The 20,460-nt window shown below is 42.1% G+C and overlaps 1 pseudogene; it reads left to right on the plus strand.

Annotated features, from left to right (window-relative positions):
• Gm8634 (predicted gene 8634) lies at positions 15,045 to 17,429 on the plus strand (annotated as a pseudogene).

The following is a 20,460-nucleotide window of genomic DNA, read 5'->3' on the forward strand; positions in this document are numbered from 1 at the left end:
AGGCACATATGACAATTACATGAAGTCCTGCTGCATCCAGTGAAAACAGAGCAGCAAAAGTCAACCAGAAAGTTCATCTCCATCTCCTTAAGATGTGACAAAGGCTTAGTAACAAGCCAACCATCCGAAATAGGACAAAACAAATTAACAATAAACACAACATCCCCAGAAACTCTACTGAGTTCATTTTGTGGTGGCCATCTCCTTCTGGGTATGGGGCTTCCTCTTAAGAGTGGTTTTGTACATAGTGAGACCCCCTTGGAGAAAAGTAACTTTTCCTTTGGGAGCAGTTACTGGACAAAGCATCTTGAACCAAACCAAGTCCTCTGCAAGAACAGCCAATGCTCTGAACAACTGAGCTATTTCTCCAGCCCATATCTGCTAGTTTTTACAAATGACATTTAAAAGCATACAAATGAAAACTAACTGAGAGTTTGGGATCCCCAAGCCCAGCCTTTTTGAGACTTTACTTTTTGCCATTGCTATGGTAAGCACAGGATACACACAACACCCCTGGTATTTTTCTTGTGTGCATCCATTTCAAATTCTACCTTCCCCCTCATAGTCCTACTAACCTATATCATAGTGCCTGAAGAAGACTCCAATATTGGCTACCTCTAACTCTTAGCATAACTCACTCTTATTTTTCTGGACCAAGGCTAGAACCACACTAGTAAATATCATCTATTGGTTCCAGTTTCATTTCTGTGGCTGTTGTTAAAATACTCCAGCAAGACCCAATTTCCAGGAGGAGGGGCTTATCTGGCTTACAATTCCAGGTTACAACCCGCCAAGGGATGTCAAAGCAGATAGTGAAATCCCAAAAGCAAGAGGGATGTGCTTTCTTGCAGAGAAGGAAGGAAGGAAGCTGGCAGGGAAGGCAACTCATGAAAGACCCCAGCTTCTGAGCAGCCAAGTCACCAAGGAAGCCCTCAAGAGGTTATAGCCATGGTTGTGACTAGGTTACCTCTGCTCCCTAGCTTAAACAATCCTTATAGAAAAATGGAAAAATGTATGTTCTCCCAGAACATTCCATAACCAGGACCCGAATCCATGACCTACCTGGTGTGTAACATATTCTTTGAAGGAGGACAAAGAGACGTTAGAAAGATGATTCTTTTTCCCTAATGTAGAGTCTCTGTGGTCTTTGTGAGTGAGGGTCTTTTGGTGGACTCCAACAACAGCAAAAAGGTGTGAGGGTTCCCCACTGGAAAACACCCCCTTGTCCTAGAATATTATCTCCAGCTTCTTTTCCAACTCCTTCACTGCCTAAACTTGGCTGTTGTGGCTCTTCTCAGAGATCTGCATGCCTGTCTCCTGGGATAAAAGGTGTATACCACCATGCCTGGATTTAAGATTTTCAGCTGGGTGTAGTGGCACACGCCTTTGATCCCAGCACCTGGGAGGCAGAGTCAGGTGGATTTCTGATTTCGAGGCCAGCCTGTCCTACAGAGTGAGTTCCAGGACAGCCAGGGCTACACAGGGAAACCCTGTCTCAAGAAACAAACAAACAAACAAACAAACAAGATTTTCTTCACCTAGAATTTGCTGTGTCCTGGGCTAGTCTTGAACTCAGAGGTCGGCTTGGCTTTATGTCCAGGGATTAAAGGTGTACACCACTATTCCTGGATCTAAATTTAGCTGGGTAGGATCTTGCCTCAAAATACCACTCCCTTATTTTGTTATATCCTTGAACACAGAATTCAGCTCCATTTTACTTCCTGATACCCTTTTAATACTCAAGCCATGTGTTTTATACTTTGATTTTCTCAGCTTGCTATGCTTGTTTAAAATGCTGTTCATGAGACTTAAGCTGAGAAAAAAGTCTATGTTGGGCATTTCGGAGACTCCCTTTGTCATTGCAATTAATATGAGTCTCTAAGCCTTCACCTCAGGTAGATTCTTTAGATGAGGGAAAAAGGTAGCCACATTTTTTCACCCAAAGACCACAAAACAGTCTCTAGACCATGAATTGAAGTTCTCCACTGAAATCTCTTGGGCCAGGACTACACAATTCAGAACACACTCAGTAACAAAGTCTTTCATATTCCTACTAAGATAGCCCGTCAAGCCCCATTGAAGCATTCCACTGCTTTTCATATCTAAAGTCCCAAAATCCACATTGTTCCAAACAAAAACATGGTCAGAACTATCACAGCAATAACACAGTCTGTGATAGCAACTTCTGCCTGAACTAGAGTTTCACTGCTGTAAGCAGAAACCATAAACAAGGCTACGCTTATAAGGATAATACTTCACTATGTTTGGCTTACAAGTTCAGAGAGGTTCTGTAGAATCCAATATAAGTTCAAGACAACCTAGCCCCTTCCTTTCTGAGGGAATTTTCAAACTAATGGTCAAAATGACTAAGTCTACAGCTACCAAAACAAAATGAACTGTTCTCAGAAAAATAACCATAACAAGATTAGCAGTTCCCAGAAAAGTTCCCCTACCCTGCTCCACACTGAATTCTGACAAAAACCAAAACCTGCCTTGACCTTGTCGCTAGAATTCCCTGTGATGTTAATAGCTGTGACTTATAGCTGTGATGTTAATAGCTGACCCATAAGTTCAAAACATACTGACCAACCACAAGGGCAGTCAGAGTGAGGGACTAGGCCAAAGGGTTACTTAGTCACCCTATACAAACCAACCAATGCCTGAAAGTGTTACTTACTACACCAATGAGACTAAGCCAGCTAGCCCTGTTGCCTAAATCTGCCCCTTACAAGGTATAAAAAGTGTGTTCTTTCTTTGTTCGGGGTCTCTCCTCTTGCCTGCGTGCTGAGGGGGGGGGGGTTCCTTAACGTATTGGATAAATAAAAATTCTCTTGTGGTTTGCAGTGATGTCGATCTCTGTGGTCTTTGTGAATGAGGGTCTTTTGACGGACTCCAACACTTTAGTCCATCATCATTAAGGTAGGAAATGGCAACACCCTGGAAGGCATGGTACAGGAGGAACAGAGAGTTCTACATCTTCATCTGAAATCTTCTAGCAAAATACTGGCTTGCAGGCATCTAGGATGAGGGTCTTCACCCCAACACCCTCAGTGACAAACCTACTCCAAAAGGGCCACATCTCCTAAAGATTCAGTTATTTATTATTATATGTAAGTACATTGTCACTGCCTTCCGACACCATAAGAGGGCTTCAGATCACATCATGCATGGTTGTGAACCATCATATGGTTGCTGGGATGTGAACTCAGGACCTTCAGAAGAACAGTCAGTGCTCTTAACTGCTGAGCCATCTCTTATCCAGTCAACAGCTTCTAATAGTGCCATTCCCTGGTCTGAGAATATACAAACAATCACACCTCCCAACTGTAAAATTATTTTGTTGCTACTTCATAAGTGTAGTTTTGATACTACTATAAATCATAACATAAATATCTCATATGCAGGTTGTTTGATATGTGACCCCTTTGGGGTCACAGATTGGGAACCACTACCATAAACAGAGTTGAGTCCAAGCCCCATGAGGCTGATTTCAAGGCAACCTTCTGAAATTGGAAGGTCCACCTGAACCAGTGATGAATTCAGAAGGAAAATAATCTCAGGCAACAATCTAAGGCTAAAGAAATTACACCCTAGGATCTTCAGGCTATTTTAATAAGAATTGAGAGAATGAAGAATGGTACTCTTTTATAACTAACTAGTCGTTGACTACATCTCGCAAATTAGGGGACAGGGGGAAATTTAAAAATTTGATTCCAACCCTCCCCACACTACTAATTGACCACTGGGTCTTGGGTCTTCTCATATAAAACAAAAGAATTTCATGGGTGGAACTCTAGGGCTCTTCTAACCATCATAGTCCATGATTCTTCTATTGTATAGCAAGGTCTGATCCCCTGTAGATTTCCACACACTGAAAATATGATGCTACTAAGCAGAACTGCACTGAGTAAGCCCTTGAAGTGAATAGTCTCTGTGTTTATCCCAGAAGCTTTCTATACCCTTCCCTTTCCTGTGCCCTAGAATGTAGGCTACATGCCCAGAGTTCAACAGCGTTGTCCAAATACTTAAAAGGGGAGAGAAAGGTTTATTTTGGTTCATGCTCTTGTGATTTCTCTCCATAATCAGCCAGCCCCCAGGGGAGTGGGCCTATGTGAAGAGCATCATGGTAACAGGAGGATGTGACAGAGAAAGTTGGTCATCTCAGTGGTCAGGAAGTAGAGTAAGGTAGCCACCTTTGTTTTTCCACTGGTGTTCAGTCTGGTGAATGGTACCATCCACATTTGAGTACGTCTCTCTTAGGTCTCCCCACTTCAACTAACCTAATCTACAAAATCCCACAGACATACCTATATCTTTGCTTCCATGGGGATCCCAAACTCCTTCAAGTTGGCAGTAAAAGATAACCAACAGACTAAGAGAGAAGTACTACAGGAGTTAGAGTGACTTCTCAAAATTGCCACACCATGTTCCTCTGTTCACACTGTATTCCTCTGTTTATCATAAGAGCAGTGCTTCTCTGGTGGGGCAGTGGATTAAGGGAGAAAAGTGGGGAGGGTCATAAAAAACTTCAGAAACCAGGCTTTCTCAGGAAAGGTGTTGTTCACCTTTAATCCAAGCACTCCTGAGGTAGAGGCAGATGGATCTCTGTTCCTTAGAAGTGTGCTTTTGTATAAAATGGCTCCTTTCTGTTGGTCTCTGTCTCTTGTCTACTGATAGGCAAACTACTTTCCCCTACCACTTGCTCTTTGCCACACTGCTTTGCATGAACCCAGTGCAGAGGATTTGGTGGGCCATAAACTAAGCCATCTCAAACTGGGAATGAAATCTTCCCTCCTTTTAGTTGTGTGTAGCAGGTGCTTGGTCACAGTGATAAAAAAATTAACTACCGGTATGGCAAATACTTGGCATGAAAAGGGTTGGGTTTGATACTCATCACTATAGTAGAGGGCAGGAAGTTTGGAGATGCCAATCCATAGAGCACTTGTCTATCAAGTATAATCCCTGAGTTCAATCACAAGTCCCTCTAACACAAAAGATCTATGTGTATGGTTTTTTGGTTGTTTTTTGTTTTGTTTTTTTGAGACAGGGTTTCTCTGTGTAGCCCTGGCTGTCCTGGAACTCACTCTGTAGACCAGGCTGGCCTCAAACTCAGAAATCCACCTGCCTCTGCCTCTGCCTCCCAAGTGCTGGGATTAAAGGCGTGTGCCACCATGCCCGGCTTCTATGTGTATATTTTATAGATCATATATTTTACACATATAAATGTTGACTGTGGCTATTAAAGTGAACCAACCATTTCCCTTTGTGTAGGAATAATTTTTGCAACCTACATTTAATACATGTTAAACCTCCCTTTAGCCCACCACCCAGCAAATAGGTAGTGGAAGAGAAAAGTTATGGGGAAAGTGGGCTTGTTCAGCAATAGTTCTTTGGGAACAAACTTGATCTTTATGGCAGGAGTTCATTCACATAGCAAACAGGAAATACGACTCCACAGCTGCAGACCTCGAGGCAGATAGACTCCAGGCACAAACCAGCAGCTGTTGCTCAATCCTGAAAATAACGCAGAGATGTCCAAGAGGCCTGATGCAAGGCCACAGAAACTTCATAGGCATTTCTTTGGTGAGTCTTTCAGTGACTGCGATATTACAAGTTGAGGTCAACAATGCTTATATAAGGCAAACCAAACTGTACCTGTCTTTAGTGAAGAATAGAGAAGTGGAACAAACCAATCCAAGGCTCAGTGCTAGTCTCCCACTGTCTGTGGGGTCACATTTATACTCCTTCCTCACAGACCCTTCACATGTTTGCTATTTCAAAACACCTGTTCACCTGTTTCTGACTTAGGAAAACTTTCTTTCACATGTTTGCTTTAGCAAGACATCTTTTTTTTTTCACCTGTGTGCCCCAGCTAAACATCATTTGACATAAGTAACTTCTCAAAGATATAGACTTTCAACTTCACCTTTGTGCTAGAGCAGTAAAATAGTTCATGAAAGGAAAATTATGTGGAATTCTTTCTTCTGAATGGTTGAGTGAGTGTTGTTGGGTTTTTGTTTGTTTGTTTGTTTGTTTGATTGGTTGTTTTGAGACAGGGTGTGCCCTACTTAGGATTTTACTGCTGTAAAGAGACACCATGACCAAGGTAACTTTTACTAGCACAGTATTTAATTGGGTCAGCCTTACAGGTTCAGAGGTTCAGTCCTTTATCATTGAGGTAGAAGCATGGTAGCATCTAATCCCCCATGGCAAGGGAGGAGCTGAGAGTTCTATATCTTGATCTAAAGGCTGCTAGGAGATGACTGACTTCCAGGTGGCTAGGAGGAAGGTCTCCAAGACACCCCCCTCCCCCACACAGTGACACAGTTCTTCCAACAAGGCAACACCTTCTAATAGTGCCACTACCTAGGCCAAGCATATTCAAACCATCACAAAGTCTTCTGTAACCAAGGCTACCCTTAAACTCCTGGTCCTCCTGCCTATGTGTTTCTAGTGCTTGACTTTTATATGTGGGACACTGTGTCTCACTGAAATGTTCCCTTTAAAGAAGTATTTTTACAGAAAAAAGAAAAAAAAGAAAAGAAAAGACAAATGAGAACATTAAACCATAACCACCTTGCAATACTTTATAATAGAAAGGTGTAACATCAACCACTAGTGAAGGCAAGAAAGACATTTGATCTTTCAAATAGATGCAAACACCCCCACTTTGTTTAGCCTTGTCCTACCTTTGTGCAAAAACAAGGCAAAGAGATGAATGTTATCAGCTCTCTGTATGAGAAGAAGCATCTATGTGAAACAAACAGAATTCTTTATAAAGCGTTGAATAATATGAAGATGTTAAATGACTGGCCAGCATAATGGCTCAGAGAATAAAGCCTCTCATGGCCAAGCCTGACAACTGGAATAGGATGCTGGAGATCCACATGGTGGAAGGATAGAAGGAATTCCTCTGGCCTCCACATATGGTATATATATGTGTGAACACACACACACACACACAAACACACTAAATAAATAAATAAACTCTTACACGTGTTCGCTACAGGCCAGGAAAGACGCAGCAAACCGGAATCTTCTGCGGCAAAAGCTTTATTGCTTACATCTTCAGGAGCCAGAGAGCAAGAGGAGAAAGAATGGCAAAACCCCGTCCCTTTTAAGGAGAATTATCCTCCGCCTAGGACGTATTACTCCCTGATTGGCTGCAGACCATCGGCCCAGTTGTCATCACGAGAAAGGCAGAACACATGGCGGGAAAACTGCCCCTGCACGTGTGCAGATTATGTTTACCACTTAGAACACAGCTGTCAGCGCCATCTTATAATGGCAAATGTGAGGGCGGCTCCCAACAATAAACAAACAAACAAATAAATAAACAAACAAATAAACCTGTATAAGTCAAGGCTGTGGGAAAATTTATACATGACACGATCCAACTTATTTGATAAAATAGTAAATGAAGGTGGGAATGCTGGAAAGGTAACTCGGTGCTTTAGAGTATTTACTGCTCTTACAGAGGACTGGAGTTCGATTCCCAGAACCCACATGGCAGCTCACAACCATCTGTAACTCCAGTCCTAGAGGATCTGTTGCTTTCTTTTGATCTCCTCCTTCACTAGGTCCACATGTGGAACACAGACATGCATGCAGGCAACACAATCATTTCCATGAAAATAATGTTTCGTTTTATTAGTATTGGTGATACATTCCAGCTTTCCTACTTTCAAGGATGTTTGAAGTTTTTCATATATCGAGTATTCTACAGGTTCACATTCAAAATGTTTAATTTCCCATTGAAGGGGGTGCATGCCATTAATCCCATCACTTGGGAGGCAGAGGCAGGCAGATCTCTGAGTTCAAGGCCATTCTGGCTTTCGCTGAAAGGACCCAGTTATAGCTCTCTCTTGTGAGACTATGCCGGGGCCTAGCAAACACAGAAGTGGATGATCACAGTCAGCTATTGGATGGGTCACACGGCCCCTAATGGAGGAGCTAGAGAAATTACCCAAGGAGCTATAGGGAACTGCAACCCTGTAGGTGGAACAACATTATGAACTAACCAGTACCCGGGAGCTCTTGTCTCTAGCTGCATATGTATCAAAAGATGGCCTAGTCGGCCATCACTGCAAAGAGAGGCCCATTGGACTTGCAAACTTTATATGCCCCAGTACAAGGGAACGCCAGGGCCAAAAAGGGAGAGTGGGTGGGTAGGGGATTGGGGGGGTGGGTATGGGGGACCTTTGGGATAGCATTGAAAATGTAAACGAGGAAAATACCTAATTAAAAAAAAAGAACATCTTTAATAGCGGGTTGGTGTTCAAGATTCTGGTGTAGCCCTGAGCCTTTTCACATGAGCTTTTAAGCACAAAACAATATCCTGGGTTAACACACTTTAGTTAGTTAGTTAGTTAGCCAGAAGCCCAATGACAGACAAAAAGCAAGATTGGTGCCTGTAGAGACTTTCCCAGAAGTACAGACTTTGGTGGATTAGCTCTGTGTGCATTTTGGAAGGTGGTGCTGTGTTTGGTCAGTTGTACATCCACAATGATATTTTCATCATGGAGTCAGCTGTGCTAAGTTCTGTGGCCCTGTTACACTGGCAACAAAATATCTGGTCCTTGAGAAGAGCTGCAAGCCACCTTAGCCCCTGAGCCAATCTTTCCAGACACTCACTCCCCTGTTGTGGCTACTAAAATGTTTGCTGCAATAGGCATCCTTGACATTCTTCATTAATAGCACCACTGATGGTTTGTTTGTTTGTTTGTTTGTTTTTATTTAAATTGATATATGGCCTACACCTGTAGTCCCCAAACTGTGGATGCTCAGGCAAGAGTACTTCTTAATCCCAGGCATTCAGGGCCAGCCTTGGCAACATAGTCAAGACCCCCTCTTAAAAAACAAGAGATTGTAACATTTAATTTCAACACTTGGGAGGTAGAGACAGGTGGATCTCTGTGAGTTCAAGGTCAGCGTGGTCTACAAAGAGAGTTACAGGACAGCCAGACCTACATAGAAAGATCCTGTCTTAAACGAGAAGTCAGGGGGATATAAATATTTTCAACTTCGCAAATACAGCCAAACTCCTTTCCAAAACAAAGGTTCTATACCTATCCTTCCCTATTGGTAATGGGAGTAATGAGGAAATTTTCTTTTTCCCTAAAACAATTTCATTTTGATGGTCTCATTATCTGCCTCTTGAGTGCTGCAATTAAAGGAGTGCAGCCACAACCAATAAGAAATCTCTAACTGGTTATAAGCAGTTACTTGTAGAAGAAACCACTACACTCAGAACAACCTTCTCAACACTTTTAATTTGCCAAATTTATTAAAGAGTCTAAGTTATAAGATCAACTGACAATTGTGTGGAAGCCAGACAAGCCTGTTTTTAATATCTCTAACCTCTGTGACATTGGGATAGTAATGAAATTTCTCTGCCCCTGTCTCCTAATCTCTAAAACAGAAGGAAAGAATAATATTTCTTGGATGGGATACTGTATGTCCAGCACTTGAGAGACTAAATATGGAGTTTTGCCTCTAGATTAAGACCAGTCTAGACTATATAGTTCATAGCACGAAAAAAAAAATCCAGAGTACAGAATGAGAGCCTGTGTCAAAACCACAAATCAACAAACAACACTCTTCTTGGAGGTCATGGCCACTGAGGGAAACGGTTAAAATATTTTATCTATTCTTTTAGGTTATAGTTCTTATCTTGGTAAACATTTGCAATAACTGTCATTATTGTCTCTATTATAGCTTGACAACTGTCATTAATGTCTCTAGAGTAGCTTGCCTCCTGCAGAACAAAATTTGTGGTTTTGTGATAGAGATTTTTCTCTTCACCAAGGCATTGTTTTTCACTGAGCATTTACTCATGGATAAATTTAGATTCTTAGAGCAGCTGCAAGGAACAGAAACCCCAAGGCAATCTGATGTTGCTGTAGCACTTGAAGATAAATGAAGAACTCAGACTGTGCGACCTTAAGGTTCTCTGGACTCTGCTCTGAGAGATGTTTGAGCACCATGCTAATGTCATACCTGGTACAGTGCACATGGTCAAAAGCCTATAGCTGGGGAGGTCACAGGCCCTGGTGGGTAATCTGACCTAGTCAGCTCAGTCAGTCAACAGGGCCTCCAGGGAGGTAGTGAGGACTGAAAAACAAAAGACAGTTAGGCAACACTATAACATGACTGAGTTCAAAGCAGGTTTATTTTTTCAAAGTCTGCTTTTACACTATTCTAGGTACATGCAAAGAATAGGGTCAGTTCTTGGATCAAAGACAAAGCAGTCTAATGAGGCAAAAACCAAAGTGATCAAACAAGACAATAAACGAAGTCCTAGTACCTAGGATTTAATGATCAAGTACCTAGGATCTAATCAGGAATGTCACATATTCCTCTGTTGGGTTTACCTTGAGCTTTGTTTGAGCCCAAATGTAAATATTCTTATCTGAGCCTACTTCTTTGTCTAGCTGGGTGGTCCAGCCAGTTGATGTTGTTCTTCTTATAGGGTTGCAATCCCCCTCCACTCCTCTAGTCCTTCCATCAGCTCCCCCAACAGGGTCCCTGAACTCAGTATAATGGTTGACTCCAGCATTCACACCTTCACACCTCTCTTTGTCATTTGCTGGTAGAACCTCCATATGAGCAGTCATACCAGGTTCCTGACAGCAAGTGCCTCTTGGCCCCTGCAACAGTGTGAGGTTTGGTGTCTGCAGACAGGATAGATATCGGGGGGGGGGGGGGGATCTCCACATGGTCCTTCCTTCGGCCACTGATCCATTTTTTATTCCTGTTTGTTCTTTGGACAGGAACATTTCTGGGTTAAAATTTTTGAGATGGTGTTTGTTTGTTTGTTTGTTTATGAGCATCAATTTCTTTAGGTTAGGGAAGATTTTTCTATAATTTTCTTGAAGATGTTTGCTGGCTCTTTGAGTCGGAATCATCATTCTCTTCTATACCTATTATTCTCAGGTTCAGTCTTTCCATTGTGTCCTGGATTTCTTGGGTGTTTTGAGTTAGGATCTTTTGACTTTTTGTATTTTCCTTTATTGTTGTTTGTTTTTTCCTATGTCTTCTACACCTGAGAGTCTCTCTTCAATCTCTTGTATTCTGTTGGTGATGCTTGCATCTGTGACTTCTGCACTCTTTCCTAGGTTTTACATCTCGAAAAAGGGGTAAGGGGTGGTCTCCTTTTATGTTTTGTTTAATGTTCCAATTTCCACTTTTCAGTCCTGGATAATTTTGTTCAATTCCTTCACCTGTTTATGTTTTCCTGTATTTCTTTAAGGGATTTATGTCTTTTCTCTTCAAGGGCTTTTACTTGTTTACCTGTGTTCTCTTGTATTTCATTAAGAGAGTTATTTATGTCCTTTTTTGTTGTAGTTTTTGTTGGTTTTTTCGAGACAGGGTTTCTCTGTATAGCCCTGACTGTCCTGGAACTCACCCTGTAGACCAGGCTGGCCTGTAACTCAGAAATCCACCTGCCTCTGGCTCCCAAGTGCTGGGATTAAAGGCATGCACCAGCACACCTGGCTTATTTATGTTCTTCTTAAAGTCCTCTATCATCTTCATGACATGAGATTTGAGATCTGAGTCCTGCTTTCTAATTGTGTTGGGGTATCTAGTGCTTCCTGTGATGGGAGAACTGAATTCTGAGGTTGCCAAGTAGTTTTTGTTGCATATATTATTGTGATTGCCTCTCACCTTCTGGTTATCTCTGGTGTTATCTGACTGGTGCCTGCCCCTCCTATGATCCTGTGATCCCTGAAGAGTCAGAACCCCTGGGGTGTTGAGTTGCTACTAGAGTGTTGGATAAGTAGGGTGGGATCCAGAGAAGTTGCTTTATCCCAGGTAAAGGTGCAAAACAGAAGTGACTCTGGTCTCTGGCTGGGCAGGATCCTGGAGGTCCCAGTTAAGGCAGGCATTGTGTATTTGTTTGCGGGGTGGGTGGTTAGGGTCTCACCTGTGATCCTGGATGTGTCAGAATACCTGGGGAATCTACCTGCAACTGGGGTGAGGGCTGATTCATTTGGGATTCAGAGCAGAAGTTCTGCTCCCAGCACAGTACTTAGGATAAGGGTCTTAAAGACCACTCCCACAGTGACACACTTACTCTAACAAGACCACATTTATAGCTGGGCATGGTGGCGCATGTCTTTAATCCAAGCACTTGGGAGGCAGAGGCAGAGGCAGGTGGATTTCTGAGTTTGAGGCCAGCCTGGTCTACAAAGTGAGTTCCAGGACAGCCAGGGCTATATAGGGAAACTCTGTCTAAACAAAGAAAGAAAAAAGAAAGAAAGAAAGAAAAAAAACCCAAAAAACCCAAAAAAACAAACAAACAAACAAAAAAAAAAAAAAACCCAAAACCAAACCAAAACAACAAGAACAACAACAAAAACCAAGACCACATTTGGAAATAATGCCACTCCCTAGGCTAACCATATTCAGACCTTGACAGTTGCTGTTGGATGCTTCTTGGCAGGCAGACAATTCAGGCTTTACCTGCCTGTGGATCTTTGAGAGCCCACCAGTCAACACCAGCACCTCCCTCTAGCACAGACACACTGGGCATGTGGCGTTTGTTGTGCTGGGTGCCCTCTGTTGGGCAAGTTTGCTTGTTGCAATAATCAATGCTAGTGAGCTGATTAGATAAAGCTCACCGAAGCTATGCTAGTGGGGTTTTCTTATATTACATCCATCTTTTTTTCTTACATGAGTTGCATTGAACTCAAGTCTTCCTGCTTGAGCAGTGAGTACTGCACTGCCTGAGCAACCTCCTCTTCAGTCCTGGTCAGCTCACTGCAACTTCCTCACAACTTTGAGTTTCCAGGGAGCAAGACTGAGACAGAGAGAAGTTAGGCCTTCTGGCTTTTTTTTTTTTTAAGGGTTTTTTGTTTGTTTGTTTTTGTTTTTTTGTTTTTGTTTTTGTAAATTGCTGGGGACCAGGGCTGACATACAAACAACTTAGGTAATGGCCATGAAAACTTAGGCCCAGGCAAGGTAGTATAGGCCTTTAATCTGAGGACTTTGAATTCAATGTTAGCCTGGGACAAAGCAAGTCCCAGGTCCATGTATAGTGGCACACACCTTTAATCTAGACCACACCTTCTGCTAGAGACCTACATAAGGACATTGGAAGGAGGAAAATAAAATCCAGAACCAGATGAGTTATAGAAACTCATGAAAATCCAGCACAAGGGAACCAAACCCACACTGTACATACTTAAAGGAAAGCATTGACTATGGCAAGTCATTTAAACATAAACTTTGTTGGATTGAAGAGATCAGTCAAGAGCACTGACTACTCTTCCAGAGAACCTTTGTTCAATTCCTAGCACCTACATGGTGGCTCACGAACTTCTGCTACTGTAGTACCCAGGGCATCCAATGCCCTCTTCTGGCCTCCTCAGGCATCAGACAGGCATGTGCTTACAGATGTACATGCAGACCAAAGCCAATATACATAAAATACAATTATAAAATAAGTTCGGTTACACGTAGTGTGTATGTTTGTCTGATAGTGTGTGTGTTTGTGTGTGTAAACCTGACACAAAACCCGTGTGAAGGTCAGGGAACCACCTGAGAGAGCCTGTTTTCTCCATCTATCTATCTGAGACTGTACTCAGGTAGTCAAGCATGGCACCAAGAGTCTTTACCTACTGTGTCACAAAATCAGATTTACAGAGCTACTTTCTTAACTTTGTTATGGTAAGATTGCTGTTCTCTATATAACCATAGGGCATTGTGGAACCATCATGGTACAAGCATCGCAAATGATATAGGCCTTCAAGGAAAATGTGACTTGACTGTAAGAATACATATCCATCCTTTTCTTTCAATCCTACATCCCAGGTTTTGGTGTATAGCTTTCTGATTTCCCACACTATAATGGGTATTTCTGGTTGTCAACTTGACTATCTGGAATGAACTACAATCCAGAATGGGAGGGCTCACCTGGGATCTAAATCATCAGGCGAGAAGATACAACTTTCTGGCCTGGATCTTGGCGGCAGATTTTGAGCTGTAATGGCCATGAAAAACCTAAGTCCAGGCAAGGTAGTAAAGGCCTTTATCCAAGGACTCTGAATTCAATGTCAGCCTGGGACAAAGCAAGTCCCAGGTCCATGTGTAGTGGTACACACCTTTAATCTAGGCACACCTTCTGCTAGAGACCTACTTAAGGACATTTGAAGGAGGAAAACTAACACTTCTTCCACTGCTTGCAAGGATCGTCTTGCCAGCATATCTGTTGGAACCTCCTTCTACAGAAGTCCAGTTGAAACAACTAGCCTCGTGGAACTGAGAAACTACTGAATTCTTGGACTTCTCATACACAGCTGATGTTTGCTGGGTTATTTGGACCACAGACCGTAAGTCATCACAATAAATTTCATCAATATAGAGTTACATCATTTCTGAGTCTAGAGAACCCTGACTAAGAGACACATTATTTTACCATTGTCCTCAGTAGTCTCTTTTGTCTTTCATTATCATAGAAACAAAGTCTATCTAAAGAGTTGTCAAAAGCAAAATCAAACTCCAACCATCCAAAGACTGCAATTCACTCAGGATCTTGTAGGTTCCTCCAAGAGCTTGGGTCACCTCTCCAGCTCTGCCCTTTGTTGCTCTACCCTTTGATATCTCCAGTCAACACAAAGACCTGCTGAATGCGGACCTGACTACCTTGCAGACCCAGAGTAACTAGCTGTGTGGCCTCATCTCAAGGATCATTCACAACTTCTAGGCTCCAGCTGCCTGTCCTCCACTGCTGATGCTGTTCTTGGTGTTCATCTCATGTACAAACACAGAAGATGTGTAAGATCCCAACATATTTATCAAAGGGGAAGAACTCCAAGTGTTATACAATACCTTACAATACCACTGCATATATGGCTGGCTTCTGATGAAAGTCTTCACATGGATCATATCTTGACAAACTGGAAGAAGCACTTTCCATTGCTGATCAGAAGGTTGGTCTTTTAGTTTGCTGAATGTTCTTGCATCTGTGAATCCACATCAATTTACCTCAGGCCCAGAGGGACACTGACATGTGTGTGTATTTTGATGGCAGAATGGTGTAGCAGCTAAAGAGGTGTGAGGAGGTGAAGCCACTGAAGCTGCATAAGGAGTTCCAGGGCTTAGAGGAAGTGATGGAGAAGAATACCAGAGAAGCCCTGGGTCATCAGATGCTGAAAGTTGAGCATGGGGTGAGGGCCCAGATTCTCAACCAAAAGCTAGGAGAGGCAGAGCAGCAGGAAGTGAATCAGGAAGAGCATGAGCAAATTCAGAAGGAGGAAGGCAAGGTCAATCTGCACAGCCTGTACCCCGTGCAAGAGGAGGCCCCACAGTTCATCCAGCAGGTGGACACCTCCAGTCAGCACAAAGAACTGCTGAATGTGGACCTGGCTACCCTGCAGACCCAGAGTAACTAGCTGTGTGGCCTCATCTCAAGAATCATTCCCAACAGCTTAGAGAGCTGCTATCCCCCAGCAAAGAACCAAGCTGAGAATGAGCTGGCCCTGTAGAAAATGTAGGATCTCCTCTTGAATTTGGAGCAGGAGATCACCAGAATTTCTGAAATGGAGGAGGAGGAAGTGGTGGAAGAGTAGGAGCAGGAGGAGGAAGAGGAAGCGGAGGAGGCTGCCCAGGAGTTACAGTTGCAACATGGGACAGGGGTTCCAGGCCAGACCTCTGTACCTAGTCCAAGCCCAGCAGAGAAAACCTGCAGGGGAAGGTACAAGATTATAAAATGAAGTTTTATCAACAACTTCAGGATGTTTCTGCCAAATGTTTGTTGGTCTTTGCCGACTTGAATATCAGTAAGGAATATCAGACCAAAAAGATAAAGATGGACTTGCAGAAGCATCCACCATCCCAGTGAGCCATATCTCCAGCATCACAGGTTCAAAGTAAAGGAGGTCTTTGACAAGATCCATAGCCTGCTCACTGGAAAGCCTGTCCAATCGTGTGGGCATTCTGTGTCTGTCACTCTTAGCCCTAAGGAACTTGATTTTGTCCAGTACAAACTGGCAGAGAAATATGTGAAACAAGGGGAGGAGGAAGTGGGCTCTCACCATGAAGAAGCATTCTCCATTGCAGTGGTGGCATCTGGTATCTGGATGCTCCACCCCTGTTACACCCACTCCAGTAGTGACTTGCATGACAGTCCTAGAAACCTGGACACAGTCCCGAGGTGAAAAGTTCATGGAAACAGTTTCCTAGAACTGTCGCATCTCATATAACGAATGCTCCAAACTTGTCCTTGCAAATGGATCTGTGTGTTCTCTTTCAAGATTGTTATATTATAGGTGTCTCCACACAATGTCTTGCCAAATACCTAAGCAAAATCAAACTTTGCTTCCTGGTCTTCACCAATGCCCTAGGTAGTCCTTGAGCTGACCCTGGGCTTGGAATTCAGTAAGAATATTGCCTATTCAGTAACATTCAAAATTGCCTCTAGTATTCTAAGAGAGATAGTGAGAGAAATCAGGCATTATTATCTACTACATAGAGTTAGAAATCTCAGGGCAAGCTTAGCAACGTAAGTTTAGAATTCTTATTTTAGAATGTATGCCAGACTACATTACTTATTAGTAGAAAGTCTCCCCACACAATCACTTAGAATAAAAGCTGAGTCACTTCCATATACAGGAATTTACAATGGTTTAGCAAGTAGTAATAGGCTGTGGTTTGAGGAGGAACTAGAGTATTGCATTATTCATGAGAGGGTTAGCTAGAGTGGAACTCCCTAATTAGAACTATGGCTTGGACATGAAAGCCCTTGGCCTGGGAGTGGAAAGACCTCACACCTGGCTTCTAAGAATATAGCTGACCTTAGATAGAGCTGACTTTGTCTCAGTTGTTTTATTGCCCAGTTCCTGACAGCCTTTAAGTTTGCATTCCTCTGTTTCATGTAATAGTAATTAAGCATCTGGTACCCTCATTGTACCTTGCCAATGTTTCACCTAACTTCCCTATTTTCTTCTGTATTAAAAGTTTGATGCTTGATTTGACAAATTACATCCCGATACGCACTCTCTCTGTGTCTGTCATCTGCACCAACTCGTTGCTTGCCTTTAACCACCGGAACCCGAGTTTTGCCTGTGAATTGAGGACCCAAGTGAGATCTGTCTGCAGCACACACCAAACTGGGGGACCTCATTTTTGCTCATCTTCACAAGAAATGTCCATACTCTGTTCCTTTCTACCCAGCTTTCAAGGAAGGGAAGACTCTAGAGGATTCTCAAAGGATACTTGTCTACCAAGTGATGGATTCTAAGGTTGAGCAACAGGACAACTTTCTAAAACACATGTCTGGGGTGATCCATCTGTATGCCACCATCATCCAACTACAGTGGCCCTATGGAATCCAGAAGGAGGCTCACGATCATGGCTTGTATCATGGCTGGCATTGGTTGGCACACATCTTAAACATGGATCCTGTATCAGATGTGAAAGCTTGAACAATCCCCGTAGAAAAAATGCAAAATATTTGTACTCCAAGACCATTCCATAACCAGAACCTGAATCAACAACCTACCTGGTGAGTACCATCTTCTTTGAAGGAGGAATAAGACACAAGTAAGAAAGATGATTATTTCCTTCTGAGATAGGGCTTTTCTGTGTACTCCAGGCTGCCCAGGGACTCTTTCTACAGACTAGGATTTTCTACATCAGATAACTGCTTGCCTCCCTCTCCCAATTCAAAGGCAGCAAAATAAGACTACTGTGTCTCACCCTTGGCAGAGCCTGAGTATACATACATTTCCCCAAAGCCCTGCCTCCACAGTGATGCATGTTTAATCCAACAAGACCACATCTTCTGATATTACCACATCCTGCTCCAAGGATAAGTCAATCACCAAACCAAACAAAAGGAAACTTTTTACTGTATTCTGGTTTTCTATGGTACAATGTTAAAATAATGAATGTGAGAAATCAGAAAGGCATAGACCAAAACCTAGGGTGTAGGATTATAAGAAAGTGATGGGGCTGGATAGAAGATCACTAACTGCTCTCCCAAAGGTCCAGAGTTCAAATCCCAGACATCACATGGAGGATCACAACCACCAATAAAGGTATCTGACGACCTATTCTGGCACCTGAGGACAGCTATGTCCGACTGGAGCTAGCAGGGCCAAGCCAGAGCTATCAGAGGTCCTGAATTCATATTCCCAGCAACCACATCATGGTTCACAACCATCCATACAACTACAATGTACTCATATACGTTAAATAAATAAATTGATCTTTTAAAAAAAAGGATGGATATGTGTTCTTCAGTCAAGTCTCATTTTCCACATAGACTTATCATATGTCATGCTTGTACTATGATGATCCTTCATTGTGCTATGGTTATGTAGAGAACAGCAATTATACTAGAACACAATTAAGAGAGTAGGTTTGTAAAACTGATTGAGTGTCACAGTGGGTAAAGGCTCTTCTGCCATGCTTGACTACCTTAAGTACTGTCTCGGAGAAACAGAATCTCTCAGGTTGTTCTCTGACATTCACAAAGCTGTTGTTGTTTTATACAAATACACAAACATGTTTCCCATACACTCATGTACTAAATGTAACAAAATGTAGTTTACAATTTTATTATATATATAAAGGTGTTTTGTCTTCCAGTATATCTGTAACAACATGTATCCCTGGTATCAAGGAGGCAAGAACAGGGTATTGGACCCACTGGGTACTAGAGTAGCAGATATTTGAGATACCATGTGTGTGTCAGGAATTAGTGTTCTTAAGTGGTCTATTCAACCTAATGAAATTTATTTTTAAATGACTTACCCCAGGCAATGATTTCGTTTAGTTATTTGGGGTGTGGGTTTGGTTCTATTTTGTTGGATTTTCATTTGTTTCCCTATGTTATCTGGTTCTGGAACATAGCAAGTTACCTAAGTTGTCTATGTTTCAGCCCCCTACCCCCAAAATTTGCAGGAAAATACAAATAAACAACAACAACAACAAAAATCAGAAGACCTAACTTCACTCTATCTCATCTTTAAACCCTGGAAACTTGAAGTTATTAGGAAGTTGAAGTGAGATGACAAGGGCTGAGGAGGATGTTGCTTACTCCATATAGTACTTATTGCTCATGCAGGAAGTCATCTGTCAAAGTCATCTCATTATGAGGAACACAAATACACATATAAAACCTTTGCTGTCTATGGAGCAGAAATAAGAAACAACCAGAAAGTGGTATTCATGAAAAGGAACACTCTATGACACCCAAAACACAATTCCAGTCATTTGTCTCTATCAGGTAGAAAGGAAAAACAACTAAAAGTGGTGCACACACACAAGAAAAGAACGAGATTGGTGGCCATCTCTCGGCTCCCCTGAGACCACACCCACCTCAGACAAGGACTCAAGACATCTCCTGGCCCCGATGTAGCCATGGATACCTCTAACTGCAATTGGCCACAGATACAAAATCAAGGCCTTGTTCCTACACAGGTGGATGCCTCAACTTCCTGAGCCATATCCAATTAAACTGAAACTCAGACTGTCTCTGGGCAAAACTCTCACCATAGATGGAGAAACTGAAGTATCCCATGACAAAACCAAATTCACACAATTATCTTTCCACGAATCCAGCCCTTCAAAGGATAATAAAGGGAAAACGCCCAACACAAGGAGGGAAATTACTCCCTAGAAAAAAGCAAGAAAGTAATCCTTCAACAAACCTAAAAAAAGATAGCCAAAAGAACAGAATCCCATTTCTAACAACAAAAACAACAGGAAGCAACAATTACTTTTTCTTAATGATAAAAAGACATAGACTAACAGACTGGCTACATAAACAGGAACCAACATTTTGCTGCATACAGGAAACCCACTTCAGGGAAAAGGAGAAACATTACCTCAGAGTAAAAGGCTGGAAAACAACTTTCCAAGCAAATAGTTTGAAGAAATAAGCTGGAGTAGCCATTTTTTTTTTCCTCTGTCAATAAGAGATTTACTTATTTTAAAAAAATCCAAATGCTGCCATTGTCCAGAAAATTTTAACAGGTTTTTTTTCTAAATGTTATAAATTTGTACTATTGAAATGTGTTCACTGAAACATTTTCCTTGCCTTAATGCTTTACATCTTGCATTTATATTAAAAATTCACACACAAATGAATGAGGAGAAACTGCCAATACCTGATTCTGTCCTCTATGTTTCCACTCACAGTCATATACTTAGGTACCTTTGACTCCATGGAAAAAATATCTAACATTCAGAACTACTGATAACAGGAAGAAGAGGAAAAAATTTTTTTTTGAGAATGAAATGTTTCCCCTCATAGTGGACTCTTAAGCACGTTCTCCACGTATGCAGCGTGCTAGCTGGATATCTTTTGGCATAATTGTTACACGTTTGGCATGGATAGCACACAGATAGGTATCTTCAAAAAGGCCAAACAGATAGGCCTCACTTGTCTCCTGCAAAGTACCAATAGCTGCACTCTGAAAGCACAGATCTGTTTTGAAGTCTTGAGCAATT

The sequence above is a fragment of the Mus musculus genome, chromosome 12 (genome assembly GCF_000001635.26).
Source record: "Mus musculus strain C57BL/6J chromosome 12, GRCm38.p6 C57BL/6J".
Taxonomy (NCBI): Eukaryota; Metazoa; Chordata; class Mammalia; order Rodentia; family Muridae; genus Mus; species Mus musculus.